Raw genomic sequence first — 19,957 nt, 5'->3', positions numbered from 1 at the left:
CGGTTTCTAAAAGCTGCCTTTATGAATGAGAGAAAAAAAATATATATATAAAATAGTAAAATGGAAGGGGAGTGATAGATTTAAATTAATCGTGAAGTGGAGCGCCCCCTGTATAAAGTAAAAGTGAGAAAAGCTTACAGCACCTGGTATTCCCAGGTGGTCTCCCATCCAAGTACTAACCAGACCCTACCCTGCTTAGCTTCCGAGATCAGACGAGATCGGGCGTGTTCAGGGTGGTATGGCCGTAAGCGAGAGATGCTACCAAAAACAGCCCTTTTGCATTACACGCCTCTATACATGCCAGTTGGTCCCATTGGATCCTACTAATGTTCTTTTTTTTTTTTTTATCTGACTCACACTGCAGCCCCACCATCCAATCGGCAGCGCCGGACCCACACCAAACATTCACCAAACTACTCAGCCGACAGCCTACCACAATTATTCCATTCTTTCCGCATCCGCACACTTCCTTCTTTTTAACTCCTTTTCACTACCGCACAGGTTAATCGCCGCACGTCCCCCGCCGGCAAACATTACTCCTTTGCCTACTGCATGCAGGCTTCTCTTAACGACCCTCTGTTATCAACTCCGCTAACAGCCACAAAATCTCCGCCGCACGAAGCCCACTGGTAGCTGCTGAATCACATGCTTCCCCAAAACGTCGCGCTGTCAGAACACTGGAAGCTACACACACCAACAAGTCTATACTGCAGGCTGTAGCCAGAACAATTTTCTACATTCAAACATCGACGGCCTCTTCTCTCTAAAAATTCACCAGACCGCTTCTACCACCAGCAAAGAAGTTTCCATCCCTAATTCCTCTGTGACTCCCACTAACCTAAACATTAAGCTGGCATTGAAGGGTGTGAATTACCCCGGCCAATCTGTTCTTTTAAATACAGCTTTTAGCAAGTTTTGAAAGGAGAAGAGCAGAACTTGCTATGCCAATAATATCGAGTCTTCTGTGGCGAAGTGGTTTTTGCATAGAAAACAAAGCGGTCAGTTGAAGAGGAATAATATCAGTACTTTGTTTAAAACTGTGTGTAAAAAGCTGTCTCTTTATCATTAACAATAAGTTGTAAAACGTGAATGGGGAGTGACAGTCTTCAAGTTTGTGAGAAGATCGCGCCCTGGTGGAATAAAGGCACGAACAGCTTACAGCACCTTGAATTACCAGGAAGTATTTAGAGTAAAACGGTTTCTAAAAGCTGCCTTTATGAATGAGAGAAAAAAAAAAAATATATATATATATATAAAATAGTAAAATGGAAGGGGAGTGATAGATTTAAATTAATCGTGAAGTGGAGCGCCCCCTGTATAAAGTAAAAGTGAGAAAAGCTTACAGCACCTGGTATTCCCAGGAGGTCTCCCATCCAAGTACTAACCAGACCCTACCCTGCTTGGCTTCCGAGATCGGATGAGATCGGGCGTGTTCAGGGTGGTATGGCCATAAGCGAGAGACGCTACCAAAAACAGCCCTTTTGCATTACACGCGTCTATACATGCCAGTTAGTCCCATTGGATCCTACTCCTGGTTTTTTTTTTTTTTTTATCTGACTCACACTGCAGCACCACCATCCAATCGGCAGCGCCGGACCCACACCAAACATTCACCAAACTACTCAGCCGGCAGCCTACCACAATTATTCCATTCTTTCCGCATCCGCACACTTCCTTCTTTTTAACTCCTTTTCACTACCGCACAGGTTAATCGCCGCACGTCCCCCGCCGGCAAACATTACTCCTTTGCCTACTGCATGCAGGCTTCTCTTAACGACCCTCTGTTATCAACTCCGCTAACAGCCACAAAATCTCCGCCGCACGAAGCCCACTGGTAGCTGCTGAATCACATGCTTCCCCAAAACGTCGCGCTGTCAGAACACTGGGAGCTACACACACCAACAAGTCCATACTGCAGGCTGCAGCCAGAACAATTTTCTACATTCAAACATCGACGGCCTCTTCTCTCTAAAAATTCACCAGACCGCTTCTACCACCAGCAAAGAAGTTTCCATCCCTAATTCCTCTGTGATTCCCACTAACCTAAACATTAAGCTGGCATTGAAGGGTGTGAATTACCCCGGCCAATCTGTTCTTTTAAATACAGCTTTTAGCAAGTTTTGAAAGGAGAAGAGCAGAACTTGCTATGCCAATAATATCGAGTCTTCTGTGGCGAAGTGGTTTTTGCATAGAAAACAAAGCGGTCAGTTGAAGAGGAATAATATCAGTACTTTGTTTAAAACTGTGTGTAAAAAGCTGTCTCTTTATCATTAACAATAAGTTGTAAAACGTGAATGGGGAGTGACAGTCTTCAAGTTTGTGAGAAGATCGCGCCCTGGTGGAATAAAGGCACGAACAGCTTACAGCACCTAGAATTACCAGGAAGTATTTAGAGTAAAACGGTTTCTAAAAGCTGCCTTTATGAATGAGAGAAAAAAAAAAATATATATATATAAAATAGTAAAATGGAAGGGGAGTGATAGATTTAAATTAATCGTGAAGTGGAGCGCCCCCTGTATAAAGTAAAAGTGAGAAAGGCTTACAGCACCTGGTATTCCCAGGAGGTCTCCCATCCAAGTACTAACCAGACCCTACCCTGTTTGGCTTCCGAGATCAGACGAGATCGGGCATGTTCAGGGTGGTATGGCCGTAAGCGAGAGATGCTACCAAAAACAGCCCTTTTGCATTACACGCGTCTATACATGCCAGTTAGTCCCATTGGATCCTACTCCAGTTTTTTTTAATTTTTTTATCTGACTCACACTGCAGCCCCACCATCCAATCGGCAGCGCCGGACCCACACCAAACATTCACCAAACTACTCAGCCGGCAGCCTACCACAATTATTCCATTCTTTCCGCATCCGCACACTTCCTTCTTTTTAACTCCTTTTCACTACCGCACAGGTTAATCGCCGCACGTCCCCCGCCGGCAAACATTACTCCTTTGCCTACTGCATGCAGGCTTCTCTTAACGACCCTCTGTTATCAACTCCGCTAACAGCCACAAAATCTCCGCCGCACGAAGCCCACTGGTAGCTGCTGAATCACATGCTTCCCCAAAACGTCGCGCTGTCAGAACACTGGGAGCTACACACACCAACAAGTCCATACTGCAGGCTGCAGCCAGAACAATTTTCTACATTCAAACATCGACGGCCTCTTCTCTCTAAAAATTCACCAGACCGCTTCTACCACCAGCAAAGAAGTTTCCATCCCTAATTCCTCTGTGATTCCCACTAACCTAAACATTAAGCTGGCATTGAAGGGTGTGAATTACCCCGGCCAATCTGTTCTTTTAAATACAGCTTTTAGCAAGTTTTGAAAGGAGAAGAGCAGAACTTGCTATGCCAATAATATCGAGTCTTCTGTGGCGAAGTGGTTTTTGCATAGAAAACAAAGCGGTCAGTTGAAGAGGAATAATATCAGTACTTTGTTTAAAACTGTGTGTAAAAAGCTGTCTCTTTATCATTAACAATAAGTTGTAAAACGTGAATGGGGAGTGACAGTCTTCAAGTTTGTGAGAAGATCGCGCCCTGGTGGAATAAAGGCACGAACAGCTTACAGCACCTAGAATTACCAGGAAGTATTTAGAGTAAAACGGTTTCTAAAAGCTGCCTTTATGAATGAGAGAAAAAAAAAAATATATATATAAAATAGTAAAATGGAAGGGGAGTGATAGATTTAAATTAATCGTGAAGTGGAGCGCCCCCTGTATAAAGTAAAAGTGAGAGAAGCTTACAGCACCTGGTATTCCCAGGTGGTCTCCCATCCAAGTACTAACCAGACCCTACCCTGCTTAGCTTCCGAGATCAGACGAGATCGGGCGTGTTCAGGGTGGTATGGCCGTAAGCGAGAGATGCTACCAAAAACAGCCCTTTTGCATTACACGCATCTATACATGCCAGTTAGTCCCATTGGATCCTACTCCTGTTTTTTTTTTTTTTTATCTGACTCACACTGCAGCCCCACCATCCAATCGGCAGCGCCGGACCCACACCAAACATTCACCAAACTACTCAGCCGGCAGCCTACCACAATTATTCCATTCTTTCCGCATCCGCACACTTCCTTCTTTTTAACTCCTTTTCACTACCGCACAGGTTAATCGCCGCACGTCCCCCGCCGGCAAACATTACTCCTTTGCCTACTGCATGCAGGCTTCTCTTAACGACCCTCTGTTATCAACTCCGCTAACAGCCACAAAATCTCCGCTGCACGAAGCCCACTGGTAGCTGCTGAATCACATGCTTCCCCAAAACGTCGCGCTGTCAGAACACTGGGAGCTACACACACCAACAAGTCCATACTGCAAGCAGCAGCCAGAACAATTTTCTACATTCAAACATCGACGGCCTCTTCTCTCTAAAAATTCACCAGACCGCTTCTACCACCAGCAAAGAAGTTTCCATCCCTAATTCCTCTGTGATTCCCACTAACCTAAACATTAAGCTGGCATTGAAGGGTGTGAATTACCCTGGCCAATCTGTTCTTTTAAATACAGCTTTTAGCAAGTTTTGAAAGGAGAAGAGCAGAACTTGCTATGCCAATAATATCGAGTCTTCTGTGGCGAAGTGGTTTTTGCATAGAAAACAAAGCGGTCAGTTGAAGAGGAATAATATCAGTACTTTGTTTAAAACTGTGTGTAAAAAGCTGTCTCTTTATCATCAACAATAAGTTGTAAAACGTGAATGGGGAGTGACAGTCTTCAAGTTTGTGAGAAGATCGCGCCCTGGTGGAATAAAGGCACGAACAGCTTACAGCACCTAGAATTACCAGGAAGTATTTAGAGTAAAACGGTTTCTAAAAGCTGCCTTTATGAATGAGAGAAAAAAAAAATATATATATAAAATAGTAAAATGGAAGGGGAGTGATAGATTTAAATTAATCGTGAAGTGGAGCGCCCCCTGTATAAAGTAAAAGTGAGAAAAGCTTACAGCACCTGGTATTCCCAGGTGGTCTCCCATCCAAGTACTAACCAGACCCTACCCTGCTTAGCTTCCGAGATCAGACGAGATTAGGCGTGTTCAGGGTGGTATGGCCGTAAGCGAGAGATGCTACCGAAAACAGCCCTTTTGCATTACACGCCTCTATACATGCCAGTTGGTCCCATTGGATACTACTAATGTTCTTTTTTTTTTTTTTTATCTGACTCACACTGCAGCCCCACCATCCAATCGGCAGCGCCGGACCCACACCAAACATTCACCAAACTACTCAGCCGGCAGCCTACCACAATTATTCCATTCTTTCCGCATCCGCACACTTCCTTCTTTTTAACTCCTTTTCACTACCGCACAGGTTAATCGCCGCACGTCCCCCGCCGGCAAACATTACTCCTTTGCCTACTGCATGCAGGCTTCTCTTAACGACCCTCTGTTATCAACTCCGCTAACAGCCACAAAATCTCCGCCGCACGAAGCCCACTGGTAGCTGCTGAATCACATGCTTCCCCAAAACGTCGCGCTGTCAGAACACTGGGAGCTACACACACCAACAAGTCCATACTGCAGGCTGCAGCCAGAACAATTTTCTACATTCAAACATCGACGGCCTCTTCTCTCTAAAAATTCACCAGACCGCTTCTACCACCAGCAAAGAAGTTTCCATCCCTAATTCCTCTGTGATTCCCACTAACCTAAACATTAAGCTGGCATTGAAGGGTGTGAATTACCCCGGCCAACCTGCTCTTTTAAATACAGCTTTTAGCAAGTTTTGAAAGGAGAAGAGCAGAACTTGCTATGCCAATAATATCGAGTCTTCTGTGGCGAAGTGATTTTTGCATAGAAAACAAAGCGGTCAGTTGAAGAAGAATAATATCAGTACTTTGTTTAAAACTGTGTGTAAAAAGCTGTCTCTTTATCATTAACAATAAGTTGTAAAACGTGAATGGGGAGTGACAGTCTTCAAGTTTGTGAGAAGATCGCGCCCTGGTGGAATAAAGGCACGAACAGCTTACAGCACCTAGAATTACCAGGAAGTATTTAGAGTAAAACGGTTTCTAAAACCTGCCTTTATGAATGAGAGAAAAAAAAAAAATATATATATAAATTAGTAAAATGGAAGGGGAGTGATAGATTTAAATTAATCGTGAAGTGGAGCGCCCCCTGTATAAAGTAAAAGTGAGAAAAGCTTACAGCACCTGGTATTCCCAGGTGGTCTCCCATCCAAGTACTAACCAGACCCTACCCTGCTTGGCTTCCGAGATCAGATGAGATCAGGCGTGTTCAGGGTGGTATGGCCGCAAGCGAGAGATGCTACCAAAAACAGCCCTTTTGCATTACACGCGTCTATACATGCCAGTTAGTCCCATTGGATCCTACTCCTGTTTTTTTTTTTTTTTTTTATCTGACTCACACTGCAGCCCCACCATCCAATCGGCAGCGCCGGACCCACACCAAACATTCACCAAACTACTCAGCCGGCAGCCTACCACAATTATTCCATTCTTTCCGCATCCGCACACTTCCTTCTTTTTAACTCCTTTTCACTACCGCACAGGTTAATCGCCGCACGTCCCCCGCCGGCAAACATTACTCCTTTGCCTACTGCATGCAGGCTTCTCTTAACGACCCTCTGTTATCAACTCCGCTAACAGCCACAAAATCTCCGCCGCACGAAGCCCACTGGTAGCTGCTGAATCACATGCTTCCCCAAAACGTCGCGCTGTCAGAACACTGGGAGCTACACGCACCAACAAGTCCATACTGCAGGCTGCAGCCAGAACAATTTTCTACATTCAAACATCGACGGCCTCTTCTCTCTAAAAATTCACCAGACCGCTTCTACCACCAGCAAAGAAGTTTCCATCCCTAATTCCTCTGTGATTCCCACTAACCTAAACATTAAGCTGGCATTGAAGGGTGTGAATTACCCCGGCCAATCTGTTCTTTTAAATACAGCTTTTAGCAAGTTTTGAAAGGAGAACAGCAGAACTTGCTATGCCAATAATATCGAGTCTTCTGTGGCGAAGTGGTTTTTGCATAGAAAACAAAGCGGTCAGTTGAAGAGGAATAATATCAGTACTTTGTTTAAAACTGTGTGTAAAAAGCTGTCTCTTTATCATTAACAATAAGTTGTAAAACGTGAATGGGGAGTGACAGTCTTCAAGTTTGTGAGAAGATCGCGCCCTGGTGGAATAAAGGCACGAACAGCTTACAGCACCTAGAATTACCAGGAAGTATTTAGAGTAAAACGGTTTCTAAAAGCTGCCTTTATGAATGAGAGAAAAAAAAAATATATATATATAAAATAGTAAAAGGGAAGGGGAGTGATAGATTTAAATTAATCGTGAAGTGGAGCGCCCCCTGTATAAAGTAAAAGTGAGAAAAGCTTACAGCACCTGGTATTCCCAGGTGGTCTCCCATCCAAGTACTAACCAGACCCTACCCTGCTTAGCTTCCGAGATCAGACGAGATCGGGCGTGTTCAGGGTGGCATGGCCGTAAGCGAGAGATGCTACCAAAAACAGCCCTTTTGCATTAAACGCGTCTATACATGCCAGTTAGTCCCATTGGATCCTACTCCTGGTTTTTTTTTTTTTTTCATCTGACTCACACTGCAGCCCCACCAACCAATCGGCAGCGCCGGACCCACACCAAACATTCAGCAAACTACTCAGCCGGCAGCCTACCACAATTATTCCATTCTTTCCGCATCCGCACACTTCCTTCTTTTTAACTCCTTTTCACTACCGCACAGGTTAATCGCCGCACGTCCCCCGCCAGCAAACATTACTCCTTTGCCTACCGCATGCAGGCTTCTCTTAACGACCCTCTGTTATCAACTCCGCTAACAGCCACAAAATGTCCGCCGCACGAAGCCCACTGGTAGCTGCTGAATCACATTCTTCCCCAAAACGTCGCGCTGTCAGAACACTGGGAGCTACACACACCAACAAGTCCATACTGCAGGCTGCAGCCAGAACAATTTTCTACATTCAAACATCGACGGCCTCTTCTCTCTAAAAATTCACCAGACCGCTTCTACCACCAGCAAAGAAGTTTCGATCCCTAATTCCTCTGTGATTCCCACTAACCTAAACATTAAGCTGGCATTGAAGGGTGTGAATTACCCCGGCCAATCTGTTCTTTTAAATACAGCTTTTAGCAAGTTTTGAAAGGAGAAGAGCAGAACTTGCTATGCCAATAATATCGAGTCTTCTGTGGCGAAGTGGTTTTTGCATAGAAAACAAAGCGGTCAGTTGAAGAGGAATAATATCAGTACTTTGTTTAAAACTGTGTGTAAAAAGCTGTCTCTTTATCATTAACAATAAGTTGTAAAACGTGAATGGGGAGTGACAGTCTTCAAGTTTGTGAGAAGATCGCGCCCTGGTGGAATAAAGGCACGAACAGCTTACAGCACCTAGAATTACCAGGAAGTATTTAGAGTAAAACGGTTTCTAAAAGCTGCCTTTAGGAATGAGAGAAAAAAAATATATATATATATATAAAATAGTAAAATGGATGGGGAGTGATAGATTTAAATTAATCGTGAAGTGGAGCGCCCCCTGTATAAAGTAAAAGTGAGAAAGGCTTACAGCACCTGGTATTCCCAGGAGGTCTCCCATCCAAGTACTAACCAGACCTTACCCTGCTTGGCTTCCGAGATCAGATGAGATCAGGCGTGTTCAGGGTGGTATGGCCGTAAGCGAGGGATGCTACCAAAAACAGCCCTTTTGCATTACACGCGTCTATACATGCCAGTTAGTCCCATTGGATCCTACTCCTGGTTTTTTTTTTTTTTTTTATATGACTCACACTGCAGCCCCACCATCCAATCGGCAGCGCCGGACCCACACCAAACATTCACCAAACTACTCAGCCGGCAGCCTACCACAATTATTCCATTCTTTCCGCATCCGCACACTTCCTTCTCTTTAACTCCTTTTCACTACCGCACAGGTTAATCGCCGCACGTCCCCCGCCGGCAAACATTACTACTTTGCCTACTGCATGCAGGCTTCTCTTAACGACCCTCTGTTATCAACTCCGCTAACAGCCACAAAATCTCCGCCGCACGAAGCCCACTGGTAGCTGCTGAATCACATGCTTCCCCAAAACGTCGCGCTGTCAGAACACTGGGAGCTACACACACCAACAAGTCCATACTGCAGGCTGCAGCCAGAACAATTTTCTACATTCAAACATCGACGGCCTCTTCTCTCTAAAAATTCACCAGACCGCTTCTACCACCAGCAAAGAAGTTTCCATCCCTAATTCCTCTGTGATTCCCACTAACCTAAACATTAAGCTGGCATTGAAGGGTGTGAATTACCCCGGCCAATCTGTTCTTTTAAATACAGCTTTTAGCAAGTTTTGAAAGGAGAAGAGCAGAACTTGCTATGCCAATAATATCGAGTCTTCTGTGGCGAAGTGCTTTTTGCATAGAAAACAAAGCGGTCAGTTGAAGAGGAATAATATCAGTGCTTTGTTTAAAACTGTGTGTAAAAAGCTGTCTCTTTATCATTAACAATAAGTTGTAAAACGTGAATGGGGAGTGACAGTCTTCAAGTTTGTGAGAAGATCGCGCCCTGGTGGAATAAAGGCACGAACAGCTTACAGCACCTAGAATTACCAGGAAGTATTTAGAGTAAAACGGTTTCTAAAAGCTGCCTTTAGGAATGAGAGAAAAAAAAAAATATATATATATATAAAATAGTAAAATGGAAGGGGAGTGATAGATTTAAATTAATCGTGAAGTGGAGCGCCCCCTGTATAAAGTAAAAGTGAGAAAGGCTTACAGCACCTGGTATTCCCAGGAGGTCTCCCATCCAAGTACTAACCAGACCCTACCCTGCTTGGCTTCCGAGATCAGACGAGATCGGGCGTGTTCAGGGTGGTATGGCCGTAAGCGAGGGATGCTACCAAAAACAGCCCTTTTGCATTACACGCGTCTATACATGCCAGTTAGTCCCATTGGATCCTACTCCTGGTTTTTTTTTTTTTTTTTATCTGACTCACACTGCAGCCCCACCATCCAATCGGCAGCGCCGGACCCACACCAAACATTCACCAAACTACTCAGCCGGCAGCCTACCACAATTATTCCATTCTTTCCGCATCCGCACACTTCCTTCTCTTTAACTCCTTTTCACTACCGCACAGGTTAATCGCCGCACGTCCCCCGCCGGCAAACATTACTCCTTTGCCTACTGCATGCAGGCTTCTCTTAACGACCCTCTGTTATCAACTCCGCTAACAGCCACAAAATCTCCGCCGCACGAAGCCCACTGGTAGCTGCTGAATCACATGCTTCCCCAAAACGTCGCGCTGTCAGAACACTGGGAGCTACACACACCAACAAGTCCATACTGCAGGCTGCAGCCAGAACAATTTTCTACATTCAAACATCGACGGCCTCTTCTCTCTAAAAATTCACCAGACCGCTTCTACCACCAGCAAAGAAGTTTCCATCCCTAATTCCTCTGTGATTCCCACTAACCTAAACATTAAGCTGGCATTGAAGGGTGTGAATTACCCCGGCCAATCTGTTCTTTTAAATACAGCTTTTAGCAAGTTTTGAAAGGAGAAGAGCAGAACTTGCTATGCCAATAATATCGAGTCTTCTGTGGCGAAGTGGTTTTTGCATAGAAAACAAAGCGGTCAGTTGAAGAGGAATAATATCAGTACTTTGTTTAAAACTGTGTGTAAAAAGCTGTCTCTTTATCATTAACAATAAGTTGTAAAACGTGAATGGGGAGTGACAGTCTTCAAGTTTGTGAGAAGATCGCGCCCTGGTGGAATAAAGGCACGGACAGCTTACAGCACCTAGAATTACCAGGAAGTATTTAGAGTAAAACGGTGTGTAAAAGCTGCCTTTATGAATGAGAGAAAAAAAAAAATATATATATAAAATAGTAAAATGGAAGGGGAGTGATAGATTTAAATAAATCGTGAAGTGGAGCGCCCCCTGTATAAAGTAAAAGTGAGAAAAGCTTACAGCACCTGGTATTCCCAGGTGGTTTCCCATCCAAGTACTAACCAGACCCTACCCTCCTTAGTTTCCGAGATCAGACGAGATCGGGCGTGTTCAGGGTGGTATGGCCGTAAGCGAAAGATGCTACCAAAAAAAGCCCTTTTGCATTACACGCGTCTATACATGCCAGTTAGTCCCATTGGATCCTACTCCTGCTTTTTTTTTTTTTTTTATCTGACTCACACTGCAGCCCCACCATCCAATCGGCAGCGCCGGACCCACACCAAACATTCACCAAACTACTCAGCCGGCAGCCTACCACAATTATTCCATTCTTTCCGCATCCGCACACTTCCTTCTTTTTAACTCCTTTTCACTACCGCACAGGTTAATCGCCGCACGTCCCCCGCCGGCAAACATTACTCCTTTGCCTACTGCATGCAGGCTTCTCTTAACGACCCTCTGTTATCAACTCCGCTAACAGCCACAAAATCTCCGCCGCACGAAGCCCACTGGTAGCTGCTGAATCACATGCTTCCCCAAAACGTCGCGCTGTCAGAACACTGGGAGCTACACACACCAACAAGTCCATACTGCAAGCAGCAGCCAGAACAATTTTCTACATTCAAACATCGACGGCCTCTTCTCTCTAAAAATTCACCAGACCGCTTCTACCACCAGCAAAGAAGTTTCCATCCCTAATTCCTCTGTGATTCCCACTAACCTAAACATTAAGCTGGCATTGAAGGGTGTGAATTACCCCGGCCAATCTGTTCTTTTAAATACAGCTTTTAGCAAGTTTTGAAAGGAGAAGAGCAGAACTTGCTATGCCAATAATATCGAGTCTTCTGTGGCGAAGTGGTTTTTGCATAGAAAACAAAGCGGTCAGTTGAAGAGGAATAATATCAGTACTTTGTTTAAAACTGTGTGTAAAAAGCTGTCTCTTTATCATCAACAATAAGTTGTAAAACGTGAATGGGGAGTGACAGTCTTCAAGTTTGTGAGAAGATCGCGCCCTGGTGGAATAAAGGCACGAACAGCTTACAGCACCTAGAATTACCAGGAAGTATTTAGAGTAAAACGGTTTCTAAAAGCTGCCTTTATGAATGAGAGAAAAAAAATATATATATATAAAATAGTAAAATGGAAGGGGAGTGATAGATTTAAATTAATCGTGAAGTGGAGCGCCCCCTGTATAAAGTAAAAGTGAGAAAAGCTAACAGCACCTGGTATTCCCAGGCGGTCTCCCATCCAAGTACTAACCAGACCCTACCCTGCTTAGCTTCCGAGATCAGACGAGATCAGGCATGTTCAGGGTGGTATGGCCGTAAGCGAGAGATGATACCGAAAACAGCCCTTTTGCATTACACGCCTCTATACATGCCAGTTGGTCCCATTGGATACTACTAATGTTCTTTTTTTTTTTTTTATCTGACTCACACTGCAGCACCACCATCCAATCGGCAGCGCCGGACCCACACCAAACATTCACCAAACTACTCAGCCGGCAGCCTACCACAATTATTCCATTCTTTCCGCATCCGCACACTTCCTTCTTTTTAACTCCTTTTCACTACCGCACAGGTTAATCGCCGCACGTCCCCCGACGGCAAACATTACTCCTTTGCCTACCTCATGCAGGCTTCTCTTAACGACCCTCTGTTATCAACTCCGCTAACAGCCACAAAATCTCCGCCGCACGAAGCCCACTGGTAGCTGCTGAATCACATGCTTCCCCAAAACGTCGCGCTGTCAGAACACTGGGAGCTACACACACCAACAAGTCCATACTGCAGGCTGCAGCCAGACCTATTTTCTACATTCAAACATCGACGGCCTCTTCTCTCTAAAAATTCACCAGACCGCTTCTACCACCAGCAAAGAAGTTTCCATCCCTAATTCCTCTGTGATTCCCACTAACCTAAACATTAAGCTGGCATTGAAGGGTGTGAATTACCCCGGCCAATCTGTTCTTTTAAATACAGCTTTTAGCAAGTTTTGAAAGGAGAAGAGCAGAACTTGCTATGCCAATAATATCGAGTCTTCTGTGGCGAAGTGGTTTTTGCATAGAAAACAAAGCGGTCAGTTGAAGAGGAATAATATCAGTACTTTGTTTAAAACTGTGTGTAAAAAGCTGTCTCTTTATCATTAACAATAAGTTGTAAAACGTGAATGGGGAGTGACAGTCTTCAAGTTTGTGAGAAGATCGCGCCCTGGTGGAATAAAGGCACGGACAGCTTACAGCACCTAGAATTACCAGGAAGTATTTAGAGTAAAACGGTGTGTAAAAGCTGCCTTTATGAATGAGAGAAAAAAATATATATATATAAAATAGTAAAATGGAAGGGGAGTGATAGATTTAAATAAATCGTGAAGTGGAGCGCCCCCTGTATAAAGTAAAAGTGAGAAAAGCTTACAGCACCTGGTATTCCCAGGTGGTCTCCCATCCAAGTACTAACCAGAACCTACCCTCCTTAGCTTCCGAGATCAGACGAGATCGGGCGTGTTCAGGGTGGTATGGCCGTAAGCGAAAGATGCTACCAAAAACAGCCCTTTTGCATTACACGCGTCTATACATGCCAGTTAGTCCCATTGGATCCTACTCCTGTTTTTTTTTTTTTTTTTATCTGACTCACACTGCAGCACCACCATCCAATCGGCAGCGCCGGACCCACACCAAACATTCACCAAACTACTCAGCCGGCAGCCTACCACAATTATTCCATTCTTTCCGCATCCGCACACTTCCTTATTTTTAACTCCTTTTCACTACCGCACAGGTTAATCGCCGCACGTCCCCCGCCGGCAAACATTACTCCTTTGCCTACTGCATGCAGGCTTCTCTTAATGACCCTCTGTTATCAACTCCGCTAACAGCCACAAAATCTCCGCCGCACGAAGCCCACTGGTAGCTGCTGAATCACATGCTTCCCCAAAACGTCGCGCTGTCAGAACACTGGGAGCTACACACACCAACAAGTCCATACTGCAGGCTGCAGCCAGAACAATTTTCTACATTCAAACATCGACGGCCTCTTCTCTCTAAAAATTCACCAGACCGCTTCTACCACCAGCAAAGAAGTTTCCATCCCTAATTCCTCTGTGATTCCCACTAACCTAAACATTAAGCTGGCATTGAAGGGTGTGAATTACCCCGGCCAATCTGTTCTTTTAAATACAGCTTTTAGCAAGTTTTGAAAGGAGAAGAGCAGAACTTGCTATGCCAATAATATCGAGTCTTCTGTGGCGAAGTGGTTTTTGCATAGAAAACAAAGCGGTCAGTTGAAGAGGAATAATATCAGTACTTTGTTTAAAACTGTGTGTAAAAAGCTGTCTCTTTATCATTAACAATAAGTTGTAAAACGTGAATGGGGAGTGACAGTCTTCAAGTTTGTGAGAAGATCGCGCCCTGGTGGAATAAAGACACGGACAGCTTACAGCACCTAGAATTACCAGGAAGTATTTAGAGTAAAACGGTGTGTAAAAGCTGCCTTTATGGATGAGAGAAAAAAAAAAATATATATAAAATAGTAAAATGGAAGGGGAGTGATAGATTTAAATAAATCGTGAAGTGGAGCGCCCCCTATATAAAGTAAAAGTGAGAAAAGCTTACAGCACCTGGTATTCCCAGGTGGTCTCCCATCCAAGTACTAACCAGAACCTACCCTCCTTAGCTTCCGAGATCAGACGAGATCGGGCGTGTTCAGGGTGGTATGGCCGTAAGCAAAAGATGCTACCAAAAAAAGCCCTTTTGCATTACACGCGTCTATACATGCAAGTTAGTCCCATTGGATCCTACTCCTGCTTTTTTTTTTTTTTTTATCTGACTCACACTGCAGCACCACCATCCAATCGGCAGCGCCGGACCCACACCAAACATTCACCAAACTACTCAGCCGGCAGCCTACCACAATTATTCCATTCTTTCCGCATCCGCACACTTCCTTCTTTTTAACTCCTTTTCACTACCGCACAGGTTAATCGCCGCACGTCCCCCGCCGGCAAACATTACTCCTTTGCCTACTGCATGCAGGCTTCTCTTAATGACCCTCTGTTATCAACTCCGCTAACAGCCACAAAATCTCCGCCGCACGAAGCCCACTGGTAGCTGCTGAATCACATGCTTCCCCAAAACGTCGCGCTGTCAGAACACTGGGAGCTACACACACCAACAAGTCCATACTGCAGGCTGCAGCCAGAACAATTTTCTACATTCAAACATCGACGGCCTCTTCTCTCTAAAAATTCACCAGACCGCTTCTACCACCAGCAAAGAAGTTTCCATCCCTAATTCCTCTGTTATTCCCACTAACCTAAACATTAAGCTGGCATTGAAGGGTGTGAATTACCCCGGCCAATCTGTTCTTTTAAATACAGCTTTTAGCAAGTTTTGAAAGGAGAAGAGCAGAACTTGCTATGCCAATAATATCGAGTCTTCTGTGGCGAAGTGGTTTTTGCATAGAAAACAAAGCGGTCAGTTGAAGAGGAATAATATCAGTACTTTGTTTAAAACTGTGTGTAAAAAGCTGTCTCTTTATCATTAACAATAAGTTGTAAAACGTGAATGGGGAGTGACAGTCTTCAAGTTTGTGAGAAGATCGCGCCCTGGTGGAATAAAGGCACGAACAGCTTACAGCACCTAGAATTACCAGGAAGTATTTAGAGTAAAACGGTGTGTAAAAGCTGCCTTTATGAATGAGAGAAAAATATATATATATATAAAATAGTAAAATGGAAGGGGAGTGATAGATTTAAATTAATCGTGAAGTGGAGCGCCCCCTGTATAAAGTAAAAGTGAGAAAAGCTTACAGCACCTGGTATTCCCAGGAGGTCTCCCATCCAAGTACTAACCAGACCCTACCCTGCTTGGCTTCCGAGATCGGATGAGATCGGGTGTGTTCAGGGTGGTATGGCCATAAGCGATAGACGCGACCAAAAACAGCCCTTTTGCATTACACGCGTCTATACATGCCAGTTAGTCCCATTGGATCCTACTCCTGTTTTTTTTTTTTTTTTATCTGACTCACACTGCAGCACCACCATCCAATCGGCAGCGCCGGACCCACACCAAACATTCACCAAACTACTCAGCCGGCAGCCTACCACAATTATTCCATTCTTTCCGCATCCGCACACTTCCTCCTTTTTAACTCCTTTTCACTACCGCACAGGTTAATCGCCGCACGTCCCCCGCCGGCAAACATTACTCCTTTGCCTACTGCATGCAGGCTTCTCTTAACGACCCTCTGTTATCAACTCCGCTAACAGCCACAAAATCTCCGCCGCACGAAGCCCACTGGTAGCTGCTGAATCACATGCTTCCCCAAAACGTCGCGCTGTCAGAACACTGGGAGCTACACACACCAACAAGTCCATACTGCAGGCTGCAGCCAGAACAATTTTCTACATTCAAAAATCGACGGCCTCTTCTCTCTAAAAATTCACCAGACCGCTTCTACCACCAGCAAAGAAGTTTCCATCCCTAATTCCTCTGTGATTCCCACTAACCTAAACATTAAGCTGGCATTGAAGGGTGTGAATTACCCCGGCCAATCTGTTCTTTTAAATACAGCTTTTAGCAAGTTTTGAAAGGAGAAGAGCAGAACTTGCTATGCCAATAATATCGAGTCTTCTGTGGCGAAGTGGTTTTTGCATAGAAAACAAAGCGGTCAGTTGAAGAGGAATAATATCAGTACTTTGTTTAAAACTGTGTGTAAAAAGCTGTCTCTTTATCATCAACAATAAGTTGTAAAACGTGAATGGGGAGTGACAGTCTTCAAGTTTGTGAGAAGATCGCGCCCTGGTGGAATAAAGGCACGAACAGCTTACAGCACCTAGAATTACCAGGAAGTATTTAGAGTAAAACGGTTTCTAAAAGCTGCCTTTATGAATGAGAGAAAAAAAATATATATATATAAAATAGTAAAATGGAAGGGGAGTGATAGATTTAAATTAATCGTGAAGTGGAGCGCCCCCTGTATAAAGTAAAAGTGAGAAAAGCTTACAGCACCTGGTATTCCCAGGTGGTCTCCCATCCAAGTACTAACCAGACCCTACCCTGCTTAGCTTCCGAGATCAGACGAGATCAGGCGTGTTCAGGGTGGTATGGCCGTAAGCGAAAGATGCTACCGAAAACAGCCCTTTTGCATTACACGCCTCTATACATGCCAGTTGGTCCCATTGGATACTACTAATGTTCTTTTTTTTTTTTTTATCTGACTCACACTGCAGCCCCACCATCCAATCGGCAGCGCCGGACCCACACCAAACATTCACCAAACTACTCAGCCGGCAGCCTACCACAATTATTCCATTCTTTCCGCATCCGCACACTTCCTTCTTTTTAACTCCTTTTCACTACCGCACAGGTTAATCGCCGCACGTCCCCCGCCGGCAAACATTACTCCTTTGCCTACTGCATGCAGGCTTCTCTTAACGACCCTCTGTTATCAACTCCGCTAACAGCCACAAAATCTCCGCCGCACGAAGCCCACTGGTAGCTGCTGAATCACATGCTTCCCCAAAACGTCGCGCTGTCAGAACACTGGGAGCTACACACACCAACAAGTCCATACTGCAGGCTGCAGCCAGAACAATTTTCTACATTCAAACATCGACGGCCTCTTCTCTCTAAAAATTCACCAGACCGCTTCTACCACCAGCAAAGAAGTTTCCATCCCTAATTCCTCTGTGATTCCCACTAACCTAAACATTAAGCTGGCATTGAAGGGTGTGAATTACCCCGGCCAATCTGTTCTTTTAAATACAGCTTTTAGCAAGTTTTGAAAGGAGAAGAGCAGAACTTGCTATGCCAATAATATCGAGTCTTCTGTGGCGAAGTGGTTTTTGCATAGAAAACAAAGCGGTCAGTTGAAGAGGAATAATATCAGTACTTTGTTTAAAACTGTGTGTAAAAAGCTGTCTCTTTATCATTAACAATAAGTTGTAAAACGTGAATGGGGAGTGACAGTCTTCAAGTTTGTGAGAAGATCGCGCCCTGGTGGAATAAAGGCACGAACAGCTTACAGCACGTAGAATTACCAGGAAGTATTTAGAGTAAAACGGTGTGTAAAAGCTGCCTTTATGAATGAGAGAAAAAAAATATATATATATAAAATAGTAAAATGGAAGGGGAGTGATAGATTTAAATTAATCGTGAAGTGGAGCGCCCCCTGTATAAAGTAAAAGTGAGAAAAGCTTACAGCACCTGGTATTCCCAGGTGGTCTCCCATCCAAGTACTAACCAGAACCTACCCTGCTTAGCTTCCGAGATCAGACGATATCGGGCGTGTTCAGGGTGGTATGGCCATAAGCGAGAGACGCGACCAAAAACAGCCCTTTTGCATTACACGCGTCTATACATGCCAGTTAGTCCCATTGGATCCTACTCCTGGTTTTTTTTTTTTTTTTTATCTGACTCACACTGCAGCACCACCATCCAATCGGCAGCGCCGGACCCACACCAAATATTCACCAAACTACTCAGCCGGCAGCCTACCACAATTATTCCATTCTTTCCGCATCCGCACACTTCCTTCTTTTTAACTCCTTTTCACTACCGCACAGGTTAATCGCCGCACGTCCCCCGACGGCAAACATTACTCCTTTGCCTACCTCATGCAGGCTTCTCTTAACGACCCTCTGTTATCAACTCCGCTAACAGCCACAAAATCTCCGCCGCACGAAGCCCACTGGTAGCTGCTGAATCACATGCTTCCCCAAAACGTCGCGCTGTCAGAACACTGGGAGCTACACACACCAACAAGTCCATACTGCAGGCTGCAGCCAGAACAATTTTCTACATTCAAACATCGACGGCCTCTTCTCTCTAAAAATTCACCAGACCGCTTCTACCACCAGCAAAGAAGTTTCCATCCCTAATTCCTCTGTGATTCCCACTAACCTAAACATTAAGCTGGCATTGAAGGGTGTGAATTACCCCGGCCAATCTGTTCTTTTAAATACAGCTTTTAGCAAGTTTTGAAAGGAGAAGAGCAGAACTTGCTATGCCAATAATATCGAGTCTTCTGTGGCGAAGTGCATTTTGCATAGAAAACAAAGCGGTCAGTTGAAGAGGAATAATATCAGTACTTTGTTTAAAACTGTGTGTAAAAAGCTGTCTCTTTATCATTAACAATAAGTTGTAAAACGTGAATGGGGAGTGACAGTCTTCAAGTTTGTGAGAAGATCGCGCCCTGGTGGAATAAAGGCACGAACAGCTTACAGCACCTAGAATTACCAGGAAGTATTTAGAGTAAAACGGTGTGTAAAAGCTGCCTTTATGAATGAGAGAAAAAAAAATATATATATAAAATAGTAAAATGGAAGGGGAGTGATAGATTTAAATTAATCGTGAAGTGGAGCGCCCCCTGTATAAAGTAAAAGTGAGAAAAGCTTACAGCACCTGGTATTCCCAGGTGGTCTCCCATCCAAGTACTAACCAGAACCTACCCTGCTTAGCTTCCGAGATCAGACGATATCGGGCGTGTTCAGGGTGGTATGGCCATAAGCGAGAGACGCGACCAAAAACAGCCCTTTTGCATTACACGCGTCTATACATGCCAGTTAGTCCCATTGGATCCTACTCCTGGTTTTTTTTTTTTTTTATCTGACTCACACTGCAGCACCACCATCCAATCGGCAGCGCCGGACCCACACCAAACATTCACCAAACTACTCAGCCGGCAGCCTACCACAATTATTCCATTCTTTCCACATCCGCACACTTCCTTCTTTTTAACTCCTTTTCACTACCGCACAGGTTAATCGCCGCACGTCCCCCGACGACAAACATTACTCCTTTGCCTACCTCATGCAGGCTTCTCTTAACGACCCTCTGTTATCAACTCCGCTAACAACCACAAAATCTCCGCCGCACGAAGCCCACTGGTAGCTGCTGAATCACATGCTTCCCCAAAACGTCGCGCTGTCAGAACACTGGGAGCTACACACACCAACAAGTCCATACTGCAGGCTGCAGCCAGAACAATTTTCTACATTCAAACATCGACGGCCTCTTCTCTCTAAAAATTCACCAGACCG

The 19,957-nt window shown here is 44.6% G+C and overlaps 17 non-coding genes across 17 annotated transcripts; all 17 read right to left on the bottom strand.

Annotated features, from left to right (window-relative positions):
- Positions 1–131: 131 nt before the first annotated feature.
- LOC125736670 (5S ribosomal RNA) lies at positions 132–250 on the bottom strand. The gene has a single exon (XR_007395945.1). It is a non-coding gene; the product is annotated as a 5S ribosomal RNA (ribosomal RNA).
- Positions 251–1,336: 1,086 nt separating this feature from the next.
- On the bottom strand, positions 1,337–1,455 carry LOC125732637 (5S ribosomal RNA). Its single transcript, XR_007392012.1, has one exon. It is a non-coding gene; the product is annotated as a 5S ribosomal RNA (ribosomal RNA).
- Positions 1,456–2,536: 1,081 nt separating this feature from the next.
- Positions 2,537–2,655, bottom strand: LOC125734209 (5S ribosomal RNA). The gene has a single exon (XR_007393531.1). It is a non-coding gene; the product is annotated as a 5S ribosomal RNA (ribosomal RNA).
- A 1,079-nt stretch (positions 2,656–3,734) lies between these two features.
- Positions 3,735–3,853, bottom strand: LOC125736659 (5S ribosomal RNA). The gene has a single exon (XR_007395934.1). It is a non-coding gene; the product is annotated as a 5S ribosomal RNA (ribosomal RNA).
- A 1,076-nt stretch (positions 3,854–4,929) lies between these two features.
- LOC125735400 (5S ribosomal RNA) lies at positions 4,930–5,048 on the bottom strand. Its single transcript, XR_007394696.1, has one exon. It is a non-coding gene; the product is annotated as a 5S ribosomal RNA (ribosomal RNA).
- Positions 5,049–6,129: 1,081 nt separating this feature from the next.
- Positions 6,130–6,248, bottom strand: LOC125734284 (5S ribosomal RNA). The gene has a single exon (XR_007393602.1). It is a non-coding gene; the product is annotated as a 5S ribosomal RNA (ribosomal RNA).
- Positions 6,249–7,329: 1,081 nt separating this feature from the next.
- Positions 7,330–7,448, bottom strand: LOC125733094 (5S ribosomal RNA). The gene has a single exon (XR_007392452.1). It is a non-coding gene; the product is annotated as a 5S ribosomal RNA (ribosomal RNA).
- Positions 7,449–8,530: 1,082 nt separating this feature from the next.
- LOC125735158 (5S ribosomal RNA) lies at positions 8,531–8,649 on the bottom strand. The gene has a single exon (XR_007394456.1). It is a non-coding gene; the product is annotated as a 5S ribosomal RNA (ribosomal RNA).
- Positions 8,650–9,733: 1,084 nt separating this feature from the next.
- LOC125732399 (5S ribosomal RNA) lies at positions 9,734–9,852 on the bottom strand. Its single transcript, XR_007391780.1, has one exon. It is a non-coding gene; the product is annotated as a 5S ribosomal RNA (ribosomal RNA).
- Positions 9,853–10,932: 1,080 nt separating this feature from the next.
- On the bottom strand, positions 10,933–11,051 carry LOC125736793 (5S ribosomal RNA). Its single transcript, XR_007396061.1, has one exon. It is a non-coding gene; the product is annotated as a 5S ribosomal RNA (ribosomal RNA).
- A 1,078-nt stretch (positions 11,052–12,129) lies between these two features.
- On the bottom strand, positions 12,130–12,248 carry LOC125735467 (5S ribosomal RNA). The gene has a single exon (XR_007394763.1). It is a non-coding gene; the product is annotated as a 5S ribosomal RNA (ribosomal RNA).
- A 1,077-nt stretch (positions 12,249–13,325) lies between these two features.
- On the bottom strand, positions 13,326–13,444 carry LOC125735912 (5S ribosomal RNA). The gene has a single exon (XR_007395197.1). It is a non-coding gene; the product is annotated as a 5S ribosomal RNA (ribosomal RNA).
- A 1,077-nt stretch (positions 13,445–14,521) lies between these two features.
- On the bottom strand, positions 14,522–14,640 carry LOC125735911 (5S ribosomal RNA). Its single transcript, XR_007395196.1, has one exon. It is a non-coding gene; the product is annotated as a 5S ribosomal RNA (ribosomal RNA).
- Positions 14,641–15,717: 1,077 nt separating this feature from the next.
- Positions 15,718–15,836, bottom strand: LOC125735030 (5S ribosomal RNA). The gene has a single exon (XR_007394329.1). It is a non-coding gene; the product is annotated as a 5S ribosomal RNA (ribosomal RNA).
- Positions 15,837–16,913: 1,077 nt separating this feature from the next.
- On the bottom strand, positions 16,914–17,032 carry LOC125733209 (5S ribosomal RNA). Its single transcript, XR_007392562.1, has one exon. It is a non-coding gene; the product is annotated as a 5S ribosomal RNA (ribosomal RNA).
- Positions 17,033–18,110: 1,078 nt separating this feature from the next.
- On the bottom strand, positions 18,111–18,229 carry LOC125736929 (5S ribosomal RNA). The gene has a single exon (XR_007396196.1). It is a non-coding gene; the product is annotated as a 5S ribosomal RNA (ribosomal RNA).
- A 1,078-nt stretch (positions 18,230–19,307) lies between these two features.
- LOC125736928 (5S ribosomal RNA) lies at positions 19,308–19,426 on the bottom strand. Its single transcript, XR_007396195.1, has one exon. It is a non-coding gene; the product is annotated as a 5S ribosomal RNA (ribosomal RNA).
- Positions 19,427–19,957: the final 531 nt, after the last annotated feature.

The sequence above is a fragment of the Brienomyrus brachyistius genome, chromosome 2 (assembly GCF_023856365.1).
Source record: "Brienomyrus brachyistius isolate T26 chromosome 2, BBRACH_0.4, whole genome shotgun sequence".
In the NCBI taxonomy this organism is placed as follows: Eukaryota; Metazoa; Chordata; class Actinopteri; order Osteoglossiformes; family Mormyridae; genus Brienomyrus; species Brienomyrus brachyistius.
This window is presented reverse-complemented; position numbering and strand designations above follow the sequence as displayed.